We start from the raw sequence: 12,035 nt of genomic DNA on the forward strand, positions 1-12,035 counted from the left end.
TTCCTTCCATTCCCTCTGCTTTCTCTCCTGGACTCAAGTCTCACTGGGCCACTGTCATGGTGTAGCTGGCCACAATGTGTTCATCTCCAGCTCTGTACATACATTCCCCCACTCAGCAGCAGCCTTTCTAACTGAAAATGAGAGCATTCCCATTAAAAAATATTCTAGTGGTTTTAAAATTCAAATAGAGGAACCAGTGCCATGGTGCAGGTTAATCCTCTGCCTGTGGCGCCAGCATTCCATATGGGTGCTGGTTCTGTTCCCGGCTGCTCCTCTTCTGATCCAGCTCTCTGCTATGATTTGGGAAAACAGTGGAAGAAGGCCTAAGCGCTAGGGCCCCTTCACCTTCATGGGAGACCAAGAAGAAGCTCCTGGCTCCTGGCTTTGAACTGGCACAGCTCCAGCCATTGCAGCCATTTAAGGAGTAAACCAAAGGATGGACGACCTTTCTCTCTGAAAGGTCTCTTGAATTGCATTCCCAAATAGAGAAGTGAGAGTTACCATATACATCTGGCCATTATCTATCTTCCCTTATTTGATCATGATCTCTCCCTCTCACTGTCTGTAACTTTACCTCTCAAATAAATTAATAAAATATTAAAACAAATCCAAAGAGAACAAACAAACAGCATCCATGACTGTCAATGCTCCTGCTCTAACCTCTGTCTCACAGCACCTCCCACATGACACTCTGTTCCCTCTCTGTGGCTTCTGCTGATCCTCCTGCCCATGGTCTTTGTACTCCCTTTTCCCTGGATCTGAAAGGCTCTTCATGTCGATCTTTGCATAGAAAGGGGCCTCCAGTCTTTGAGGTCTCAGATCAGAAAGGTCTTTGATAACATCACCAAAAGGGATCTTCCATCCTAAGTCTACCAAGACTTTCCACATTTTACATTTCCCAAGCCTCACTCCTTCATCCTTATTTCACATCAGCTTTTAAATTATTTATTGTGGTCCCCTTTGCCATGATTTCATGTCCATTTTCAGTTTCCTTCCATGTTTCATTTTCAGTTACCCATGGTTAACCACAGTAGAAAAATATTAAATGAAAAATTCTATCCCCACCTCCCCCTGCCAAAAAATAAATAAATAAATAAACCCAGATGATAAGATTCATTGCACACTGTCCTAAGTAGTGTGATAAAATGTCACCCAACCCAGCCAGAGTGCTAATTCTCCCTTTGTCCAGCATATCCATGCTCTGTAGCCAGTAGCCACCTCACTTACCAGATCCAGCATTGTGGTATCCCAGTGCTGTGGTCAGATAACTCTTATAGTACTTAATAATGGCCCCAAAGTACAAGAGTAGTGGTGCTAAGAGTAGTGATTCAGACATGCCAAAGGGAAGTCATAAAAATTATTTCTCTAAGTAAGAAGGTAAAGGCCCAATAAGATATTTTGAGAGAGAAATTACATTCACATAAGTTCTATTATAGTATATTGCTATAATTGCTATGGAATTATTAGTTATTGTTGTTGATCTCTTACTGTGCCTAACTTAGAAATTAAATGTTACCATAGGTTTGTATGTCTAGGAAATATTCCATACATCCACTGGGGGTCTTGAAATGCATCCCCAAATAGAGACGTGGGAGTTACCATATACAATGGCCATTATCTATCTTCCTTTATTTGATCATGAACAGCATAGCAGTAGCAGCCTCCTTTTTCTGTCCATCTCCAAATCCCCATGAATTTGAAGGGTACTCATTTAATATGCATGTATTTATTAAATGAACAAATGAACTACTTAGAGTCTAGCTTCCTGATTACAGTAGGTACCTAGATACCCAATCCAAGTACGTCCATAGTGCAAATTTAAAAATCTCAACTATACCCATCCTAAGTATTTGAAAACCACCCTCCATCGAAGTGCCCCCTTACCTAGGACAGAGCTGGGGCATATCCTACCCCTTCTACTAGACAGGGTGATGTTGGACACATTTGTAAACATATCCAGGCCCTCTATTCACTCAAGAGTAAAATTGGTCAACAACATCTACTTGAAAAACTATTACGTAGATGAGTGAGGTAAAGTTTACAAAGCACCAGGCATGGTTTGTGTTAGACCCTTAAATTCAGGCCACCTCTTTCTTCCTTCATCAAGGTTGATCTCAGTTTGCCACTAGGAAAAGGGGTGGAAAACTCCAGTCTAATTACACAAATTGTACACCAATGAGTGGGTAATGTTTAGCCCTTCCGCCTTCACAGAGGAAGCTTATCCAGCAATCCATATTACTTGCTGGTAGAGCCTCTGTTAGTTTTACAAAGCAAATGGAAGGTTCAGGGAGAGTAAGGAAGGTACTCTCAGGTTAGCAGTCATCTGGGGCAAAGATGCGGAATGGGCTGATGGGCCATTATCAGCCCATTATTATTATTATTATTATTATTATTATGATTATTCTTGTTTACCTTGTTACTATTTTTCATTTCTTTTCATTTTGTGTTTTCTCTTTGTTTACATCTGAATACACCACCTCCCTATGTATTTTTTGTTTTTGTTTTTAGTTTTTGTTTGTTGGTTTTCAGATTCTCTGAAGAACAGGTTCCAGAGTATTCGGGGCCCAGAGAAATGGCTGTTGTTGGCATGTAGCAGTTCCATGGAACGTCCATCCCATCTATCTGTGAATGGCGTTTATAGAGAGGTAATTATGAGCATATGCACAGGTATGCTTTCCTATGGGCATGGACCTACTTGAGTATGCCTGCTTGTCTGTCACACAGCTAGCCAACCGTCTGAAATTTCAATACAAGACAAGCTCCTGTTGGCCTGGAAACTATGAAAAATGCATTGAAAGAGCAAAGTTTTGATGACAACTGTCATTAACAACTTTATTTTCAACCACATTTCACAGCGCATTTCATGCCAGGAAGGGTTTCTTATCTTCTGAACTTGCCGTCTGCCTGGCTGAGCAGAATGGAGACAGCTCCCTTTGAACACAGGTAGTGAAAGAACCCCAGTGAATGGCAACAACAAAGAGCAAACAGCAAAAGCAGGGCAGTGAGAAGAACGGCACAGAAAGGCACCTGCGTTCGCCTTTACAGACACAGGATCTGTCCTTTCCCCTTCCTCTCTGTCCAAACATTATTCTCCCCAACAGAGAAGTCTGCTGTAGGTGACATAGCCAGCGCATTTCCTGGATTGCTTTAGTAGCCAATTGTCCCCTTGTCTAATTGGAAAGCAATTCTCTGATTTTATCTCTTCCTGCATTATTTCCACAGAGTTTCTGGTCCTGATTTTTTTCTGAGTCTAGGTAATGGATAAGAAGGCATGCAGCTGGAGCTGGCATTGTGATGTAATGGATAAAGCAACCACCTGCGATATCGGCATCCTATATAGGCATCTGTTCATATGCTGGCTGCTCAACTTCTGATCCAGCTCCCTGTCAATGGCCTTGGACAGCAGCTGAAGATGGCCCAGGTGCTTGGACCCCAGCTACACATATGAGAGACCTGAAAGAAGCTCCTGGCTCCTGGCTTCAGCCTGACCTACTACCTGCTGTCATGGCCATCTGGGGAGTGAACAAGTGAATGGAAGGTCTCCCTCCCTCTCTCTGTCTCTCCCCTCTGCTTCTGTAACTCTGAATTGCAAATAAATAAATAAATCTTAAAAATAGAAAGAAAAAAAAAGAAAGGGTGTAGCCATGGAGAATCTGGTGTTTGTTATTACTTTTGCTCTAAGAAGAGGTAGGGCTGAGTAACAAACTCACTTGTCTTAACACACACAAGAGGACTTATCCGGAGACTTTTCATATCCATAAAAGCCCTTGCTAGGAATCACCACGCATGGAGACAGAGTTCCTAAGGAAGACAGACGCAGATAAAAGGAAGACTAAAAAACAGAGAAATAGGTCAGGCAGTCTCCAAATATCTACTATTCCTTCCACTTTAGAACTTAATTTGGGATCAGAATTTCCTTGTTCAATTTGTTTCTTTTTAAGAGCAACTGGCTTCTTTTTAAAGTTCCATGATCATCAAGAGTTTGAGGCTGGAAGAAAACATCTTCAAAAAATATATCTGATAAAGGACTGCTTTCCAAAACAAAATATTCTTAAAACTCAACAATAGGGAACAAATGACCCAATCAAAGACTTCACCAACTATGTTCTACAGATGTCAAATAAGCATATGAAAAATACCCAAAATCATATCTCAAGAAGGAATTCAAATTAAAATGAGATACCCTGGTGCACCCATTAGAAGGGCTAACATTCAAAAGACTGACAACAACAAAATTTGGTAAGAATATGAAACAACAGGAGTTCTCACTCATGTTAATGAGAATGCAAAACAGCCCCTTTGGATGACAATTTGGCAGTCTTTTATAAAACTAAATATACTTTTACTATACAACACAGTGGTTATCCTTCTTGGTATTTTCTCCTATGAGCTGAAAAGCCATCTCTATGAAAAGCTGAATACAATTGTTGATACCAACTTTATTCACACTTGCCAAGATTTAGAAGCAACCAAGATGTCTTTTCATAGGTGAATGAATCATTGTGATGCATCCAGACAATGGAACAATATTGAGCACTAACATGAAATGAGCTATCAAACCTAAAAAAGACATGGAAGGAATTTGAACGTATGTTGATAAGTGAAAAAAATCTGAAAGGGGTCCACGCTGTATGATTCCAAATATATGACATTCTGGAAAAGCAAAAACTATGGAAACAGTCAAAACAAAAATCAGTGGTCACTAGGAGTTGAGGAGAGGCAAGTGTGAATCTGTGAATGCAGGGAGACCACTCTGCATGCTGTATGTGTGGCTCCAAGTCACACATTTGCCAAAGCCCATGTACACAACTTTGAACCCTAATGTAAACTATGAACTTAGATAGGTCAGTGTTGGTCCACTGCCTGTAACAAGTGCACCACTCAATGCAGAAGGTCATGGCGAAGAGGCTGTGTGTGGCAGGAGAGGGAACACTTGGGAACTCTAATCTCTGTTTAATTTTGCTATAAACCTAAAGCAGCTCTAAAAATATTTTATTGACCTGACAAAAAATTATGAACCAGCGAACAAAACTATCCTATTATTTACCAACAGAAAAAAAAATCTAAAATCTTTTGATGAGTTCCTTTTTTTCCCTTATGTTATATGCAAATGGTAAAGAAAACCATGTTCACATGACAGTTGTCTGGAATCTAAGGCTACTTATTTTTGGAAATGACAGAATGCTTAAATTATTGCCAATGCTCAAACAGGCAGGCACCAGTACAAGGTTTCCCTGGCTGGCTATGCGGGGGCGGAGGGGGGGGTGTGCACTCAGGTGATGTTTCACAGAGCAGATAGCCTCATTTTCTTCACATAGAAACATCATGGGAGACAGAGACATGGAAGCAGAGCAGATTTACATAACTTTCCTAATATCACAGCGAGGCATTGGGAGGACTGACGTTCAAAATTCAGATTATTCCAACTTCAAAACCCACCCGCTTTCAGGAGAAGGTTTGAGCCCAGATATTATTTATTCTAGTATTAGAAGAGCCAGGGTAAGTTATATCTGTTCCTGCTAGCCTATATGTAATTTGGCATCTCCAGAGGGGCTAAATTAACTCAAAATGGTGATCATATTGAGCTGACTCAAATGGAAATTGGATTTAAAAATAATAGCAGGTAGGATATATTGGGTGCTTATCACATGCTAAATGCCTCCTATGGATTAACTCACTTAATCCACACTGCAACCCTGTGTGATAAGACCATTATTATCTCTAATTGACACATGAGGAGACTGAAGCAAAGCGAGCATGACTTCATGAAGGGTGTTTACCTAGTAAGGGTTAGAAATAATACATGCAAAGTGCAAGGAACAGGCTGGGCATGAAGTGAAGAACTGTGATTACGAATGAATGAAGGAGGGACTGGTCCTGAAGGAGTCAGTACATGAACGATACTAGGGTACTAGGGTGAGCAATACGTAAGGACTGGAAACTTGCATATGGAGTAGCTACCCTATACAGATAGCTTTTCAGAAAGGTCTCTGGCCTCCCTTATTGACTCCTCTGTTGAAAAGCAAAGAGATCAGTGATTTCAGGGCAAAAGGCTCTGCTTCTAAACCTTCTGTACAGCTCTGGCTGACTTCAGCAGCCTCACAGCCCTGCTCTGGCAGTTCCCTTCATCTCTGCCTGGGCTTACTGAATACAGCATTCAATGGAATGGTTCTGGTTTTCTTCTAGCTATTGTCAAAACCTGTCAGATAAAAGCCTCCCTGCCGTAGGATCCAAGTTTACAAACTGTATTTTCCTTGTGCCTCTTTCATAACTGGTCGGCATCCCTGCCTTTTGGTTTCCACCTATCCACATCAGTTGTTATTCACGTGTATTGATAATATACCTATACCATTAACTGTACCTTTCATATGTACTGTGTATTGATAATTCAAATGTCAGCCCAGGAAATATAGGTGAAGAAAGAAAAGATCTTGCATTAGCATTTACAACAGTGCAATGGCTCTTGAGATGCCAGGGTATATGTCAGCTCTGGATAGCAAAAGCAGAACAGAATCTGTACTGGAGCGTGTCTTTTCTGCAGTCTCTCTTATTTTTATATGTATACATTGCATGTGTACTCCCTCATGCACTAACCTTCCTTTCTATTCATAATTTAGCCTATATCATGTTTTTGAATCACTTGCCCACAAGGGTACTGCACATCTGGTGCTTCTTCCAATTACTATAGGGCTTGAATGTGAACTATGCCAACTTATCTAAGCTTTTAGATTTCCCATATGCTAAGTATGTGATTCGTAATTTCATCTCAACAGAAACATAAAACTGTGTTCGGCTATATCTTTTGGTTAAATGGAATCACCCCTGCCTTGACATGCAAGGTTGGGACTGGCAGAGCAAACAGTCGCTTTAATTTGATAACCAGCTCACAGCTTCAAACTTCCTCTGTGCTGAAACGTTCTATCCCGGAGCGTCGGTTTCACTCATCATCAGCCCCTTCATGTGTTTCTCTTTCCTTTAAGAATACCAGAATCCAGAATCATAATGCCCAATTACGGACAACACCGGGAAGTGCTGCTTCATGAGTGGAACTCACAGGGTTTTCCAAGGAGATGCATTTGTAGAGCATAACCCACAAGCAGCAGAGGTGTGTGTGTGTGTGTGTGTGTGCGTGTGTGTGAGGGGGTTGCCTTTCTCTAATGAATTCTACCTCTCTACCTTGTCCCTTAAACTGTGTCTTACCTTTCTAAGGACCTGACCATACTTGGGAGCTTTCTTCAAAGTGAAAAATGGAAATATGTTTTTCTTTTCTTTTTTTTTTTTTTGACAGGCAGAGTGGACAGTGAGAGAGAGAGACAGAGAGAAAGGTCTTCCTTTGCCGTTGGTTCACCCTCCAATAGCTGCCGTGGCCAGCGGGCTGCGCCGGCGCACCACGCTGATCCGAAGCCAGGAGCCAGGTGCTTCTCCTGGTCTCCCACGTGGGTGCAGGGGCCCAAGCACTTGGGCCATCCTCCACTGCACTCCCTGGCCACAGCAGAGAGCTGGCCTGGAAGAGGGGCAACCGGGACAGAATCCGGCGCCCCGTCCGGGACTAGAACCCGGGGTGCCGGCGCCGCAAGGCGGAGGATTAGCCTAGTGAGCCGCGGCGCCGGCCGGAAATACGTTTTAATTTTAAACTATAAGGGAGTCTATCTCTTTACACCCAGCAATCTTGATATTCAGCAATATTGGTGAGAGAAAATGCAGAGGAAGCATAATTCAATAGTTTTGATGCAATAGGATATATTTAGAATACATGTGTGAGGCAAGGTCTCTTTAAGTTCAGAATCAAATTTATCCCACCTGCAATTTTTTTTCTATAACAGAGCTACAGTCACAGACTCAGATAATGAAGGCTTAATTCTGCTCACTGACTCGTACATCCCAGTATCATAAACCTGTCTCACTACATGTACATGGAAGCAATTGGGCAAATCACAGCAATTACACTTGGCATGAAAAAAACAAGATCCACACAAAACACAAGAGGAAATTTCAAAAGCATAAGGTTAATATACCTCACTATCACCCAATGAACAGAGGTCCAAACTCCAAACAACAAATTGGTGTTTAAATGCTCATTTAGCAGACAATGGAAGGCAGTGATTCAATACCCTTGGAAGAAACCAGGTAGAAATGATTTTCAGTCAAAGGGGAATAATCTACATTCATGAGCCCACAGGTGATGAGGCACTCTCACCACCGCTCCATCACAGGCAATGAGAGCTGCTATTTCCAGCCGCATTAATGCAGCTGTGTCAGTTTGTAGGTGAATCAGTCTTGCTTCACCACACACATCAACAGTCAGCATCAGCGCTGCCATTTTCCCTCTACTTAGACATATTTTCTTAATTGCCATCTTTAAATAGACAGCCTCCTTCCAGCCTCTCCGAAACCATCCATCACACACACGGTAACGATCAGAAATGACCACTGGAGTCATCTTCTACTGACCCTCCCTCCTGACACCCCCTCCCCATTCCACATGCCTCTTCCCTTTCCTCCTTTCAAGTCTGCAACTCTTCAAAGTTCGGCTGTCAAGTCTGTGTAGGCACAGAAAGACCTGGACACACCTCATGGCAATGGAGACCTCTATTGTCATTTGAGGAGTTTCCTTTTTTGTCTTGTTTGACAAAATGCAGCCATTAAATACCAATTGCTTTGTCTTTCCAAGAGCACCGCCTGTCTGCCCTCTTCATTTTCCCTTCTCACTTCTGCCACCTCTCAGCCTCCAGTAACCTCCTAACCTCCCTTCCAAGATAAGCAGCCATGCCTCAAGTCCTTCCAACAATGCCTACCTCTCCTGCGGAAGGCTGGCAGCACATGACAGCGCTGGCTGAGAGAATGGCTGTGGGTCTGGTGGTCCCGTTGAACCTCAGCCTTCTACTGCAAGGCTTTCAGTAGCTAAAGAGTCCCCAGTCACATGCCCTGACTCTACAACACTCAGTCTCATCAAAAGGCAATTAACTATCTAATTGCATGTTCATTCCCAGCTTCTTTTTTGGCATGCAATGAAAAAAAAGTCATGTTACTTAAAACTTCTAGAATGAACCGTCGGAAGTAAAGGAAAGAAAGATCAAACCAATCTTCTTTAAAGCTGGAATGCTAGACTTCAGATCATAACAAAAGAGATCCAGCATACGTTAAAGTTTAATGTCGGATTGCTCTCTGATTTCTTTATTCCAATCAAAGGAGAAATACCCTTTATTTATGAACAACTAGTTCAGCTTGTATTGATCCATGCCAGAGTTCTAGAACTTGTAAAACTCACTCACACACACACACACACACACACACAGACACCCCTCAATAGTATCAATCAGATTCTCAAAAGAGCCATGTTTTTTGTTAAAGCTAAAATAGGAGTAAGTGTTTAGGCTAGTGGTTAAAGCGTCCATGTCCACATTGGAGTACCTGAGTTAAATTCCTGGTTTCAACTCTAGCTTCCTCCTTAGGCAGACCCTGGGCAGCAGCAGGTGTTAGCACAAGCAGTTGGCTTCTGCCACTCAGGTGATAGACATGAATTGTTTCCCTGGCTCGAGGCTTTGGCTTGGCCTAGCCCTTGCCGGTTATTGTGGGTGCTGGGGAGTGAAACAGCAAATGGGAACACTCTTAGTGTCTCTTATAGAAATAAGTGAAATTTAAATAAAAATTACAACCAGAAGCCTGAGAAAGAATTTATACCTACTACTATCAGATATGATTTTAACAATTAGCAGTAGACAAGACTTCAAAAACATTTAAGGCAATCCCATGCTGTAAGGACATTCAGAATGAACTATAATTTAGGGAAGGAGTTGTGATGGTTCTATGGTTTGTGTCCCCCAAAGTTTAGGTGTTGAAAACTTGATCCTCAGTGTGGATGCTTGGGAGTGGGACCTTTAAAAGAGTTTACATCCTGATATTTCAGAATGGCCTTGTTATAAAAAGACCAGTTTAACTTCCTCTCTTCCCCTTTTACTCTCTGCCAGGGAGTGACAAAGTAAGAAGGCCTTCACCAGGCACTGTGCTGGCCAGAACAATGAGACAACACACTTCTGTTCCTTATACATTACCCAGGCCATGGGACTTTGTTCTATCAGCATCACATGGACCAAGATAGTGTTCTACTCAGGAAAGCAAGTGAAGCATACAAAAGAAAAATGTGTCTTACTCCTGGCACAGTACACAATGTAGGACAAAAAGGAGATGCTAACTCTTGACCTACCGGCACCCTGCATCTTCAATAAAGTTTGAGATTTAATGAATTGTTATTTCACATTTCTAGGTCATTAATTCCTGGCTCATAGCTCCCTTTTCTGAGAAATCGTCTGATGTTTGATTATAATCCACTTTAATGAGCAATACACTTTCTTCATAAATGGGCAGAGGAAGAGAAGAACATGTTGAAAGAGCAGATCGAGACAACAGCCTTGAGGGGCCTTGGGATTCAGATGTGACGTCTTCCTCCCTGAGAAGACACACGTGAGAGGAAAAGCCACGTGAACTCTTAAGTGCAACTTGAAAACAAACCACAGCCTTTGGTATTAGCATCCTTGGGTTGCCATAATGGGTGGCTGAACACAGTAGAAATGACTTGTCTCACAGTGCTGGTGTCTGGGTGTTTGAAACAAGGTGTTGGCTGGGTCATGGTCACCCCAGACCAACAGGGTAGGATCCTTCCTTGACCCTTCCAGCTTTTGGTGGTCCCAGGCATTTGGTAAGTGGCACCTCTGCCTCGATCTTCGTGTGGCTATCCTCCCTCTATGTTTGCATCTTCACACGTTATCTTGTCTCCCTCTGTCTCTGTCCAGATTCCCCTGTTCCTATAAGGGCACAAGCTGTATTGGATTGGGATACAGTCAAATAACCTGATCTTAACTTGACCACATGTGCAAAGACCCTATTTCCAAATAAGGTCACATTCTCAGGTGACAAGCGCTGACAGTTTGACATCTGTTTTGTAGGGACACAATCCAACCATTCACATTTTTGTGAACTTGGGATTTTACTAGTGCAAGGCCATCAATATGAAAAAGACAAAACTGAGGTTAAAAATTCTGCAATCAGGACATGAGGTCAATTAGTCATTTCAGGCAGTTTCCCCGTGGGGAGACAGCTCTTTGTAAAGGGTCAAAACAGGGCCACCACCTTGCTCGAGCCAGGCAGGTTGGGAAAATCAATTTTATCAACCCCACAAAGGTGGTCAGGCTGTGGATGATTGATTCATGCCCACCCAACTGACATCAGGCAGATTTATAAACCAGCATGTCAGTATGTTCATCGCCACTGGGGAATCTACCTGGCATGAGAGTTGAGGACTAGAAGTTAGAAGTCAGAAGTGCTCTTAGTGGCCGGTGCCATGGCATAGTGGGTGAAGATGCCGCCTGCAGTGCCTGCATCCCATATGTGCACCGGTTCGTGTCCCAGCTGCTCTACTTCTGATTCAGCTCTCTGCTATGACCTGGGAAAGCAGTAGAAGATGGGCCAAGTCCTTGGGCCCCTACACCCATGTGGGAGACAGGGAAGAAGCTCCTGGCTCCTGGCTTTGGATCAGTGCAGTTCCGGCTGTTGTGGCCATCTGGGGAGTGAATCAGCAGATAGAACACCTCTCTCTCTCTCTCTCACTCTCTCTCTCTCTCTCTGGCTCTGCCTCTCTATGACTCTGCCTTCAAATAATAAATAAATCTTTAAAAAAATAAAGAGATGTCTTTAAATAATACAACTGAGTTATACAGAAATGGTCATTCTCCATTTCAGGAATGTTATGATGAAATAACTAAGGAATTGTGTACCATGTACGCAGCAAGCACTTAATAATGCCTACTGAACAGATTAACAAATGGAACTGGTGATCTAGACCCAGACTCCCCTTCTGCCTGTTCAGTCCCAGGATCCTGAGGACCCGATCATATTCTGAGTTTATGATTCCTTGATTTCAAGCAGCACTTCTTGCCTGCATTTGTTTGCAAAATAGCTGAATGATGTCTATATCTGGCTCCCTGAGAGATTACAAAACCTTCATGAGAAACCCATGGTTTACATTATTTGTCAATTCC

The 12,035-nt window shown here is 42.5% G+C and overlaps 1 protein-coding gene across 7 annotated transcripts in view; it reads right to left on the bottom strand.

Annotated features, from left to right (window-relative positions):
- OPCML (opioid binding protein/cell adhesion molecule like) overlaps positions 1-12,035 on the bottom strand; it is a 1,215,017-nt gene that overhangs the window by 449,178 nt on the left and 753,804 nt on the right. Inside the window, exon 1 of one of the 7 annotated variants that reach the window (XM_089314670.1) lies at positions 8,796-8,931. The exons of the other annotated variants lie outside the window; for them this stretch is intronic. The gene's annotated coding sequence lies outside the window, so the exon portion shown is untranslated. Of the gene's footprint in view, positions 1-8,795; positions 8,932-12,035 lie in introns of those variants that run through there. 7 annotated transcript variants of the gene reach the window in all.

The sequence above is a fragment of the Oryctolagus cuniculus genome, chromosome 1 (assembly GCF_051225735.1).
Source record: "Oryctolagus cuniculus isolate XC-2025 breed Fujian yellow rabbit chromosome 1, ASM5122573v1, whole genome shotgun sequence".
NCBI classification, from domain to species: domain Eukaryota; kingdom Metazoa; phylum Chordata; class Mammalia; order Lagomorpha; family Leporidae; genus Oryctolagus; species Oryctolagus cuniculus.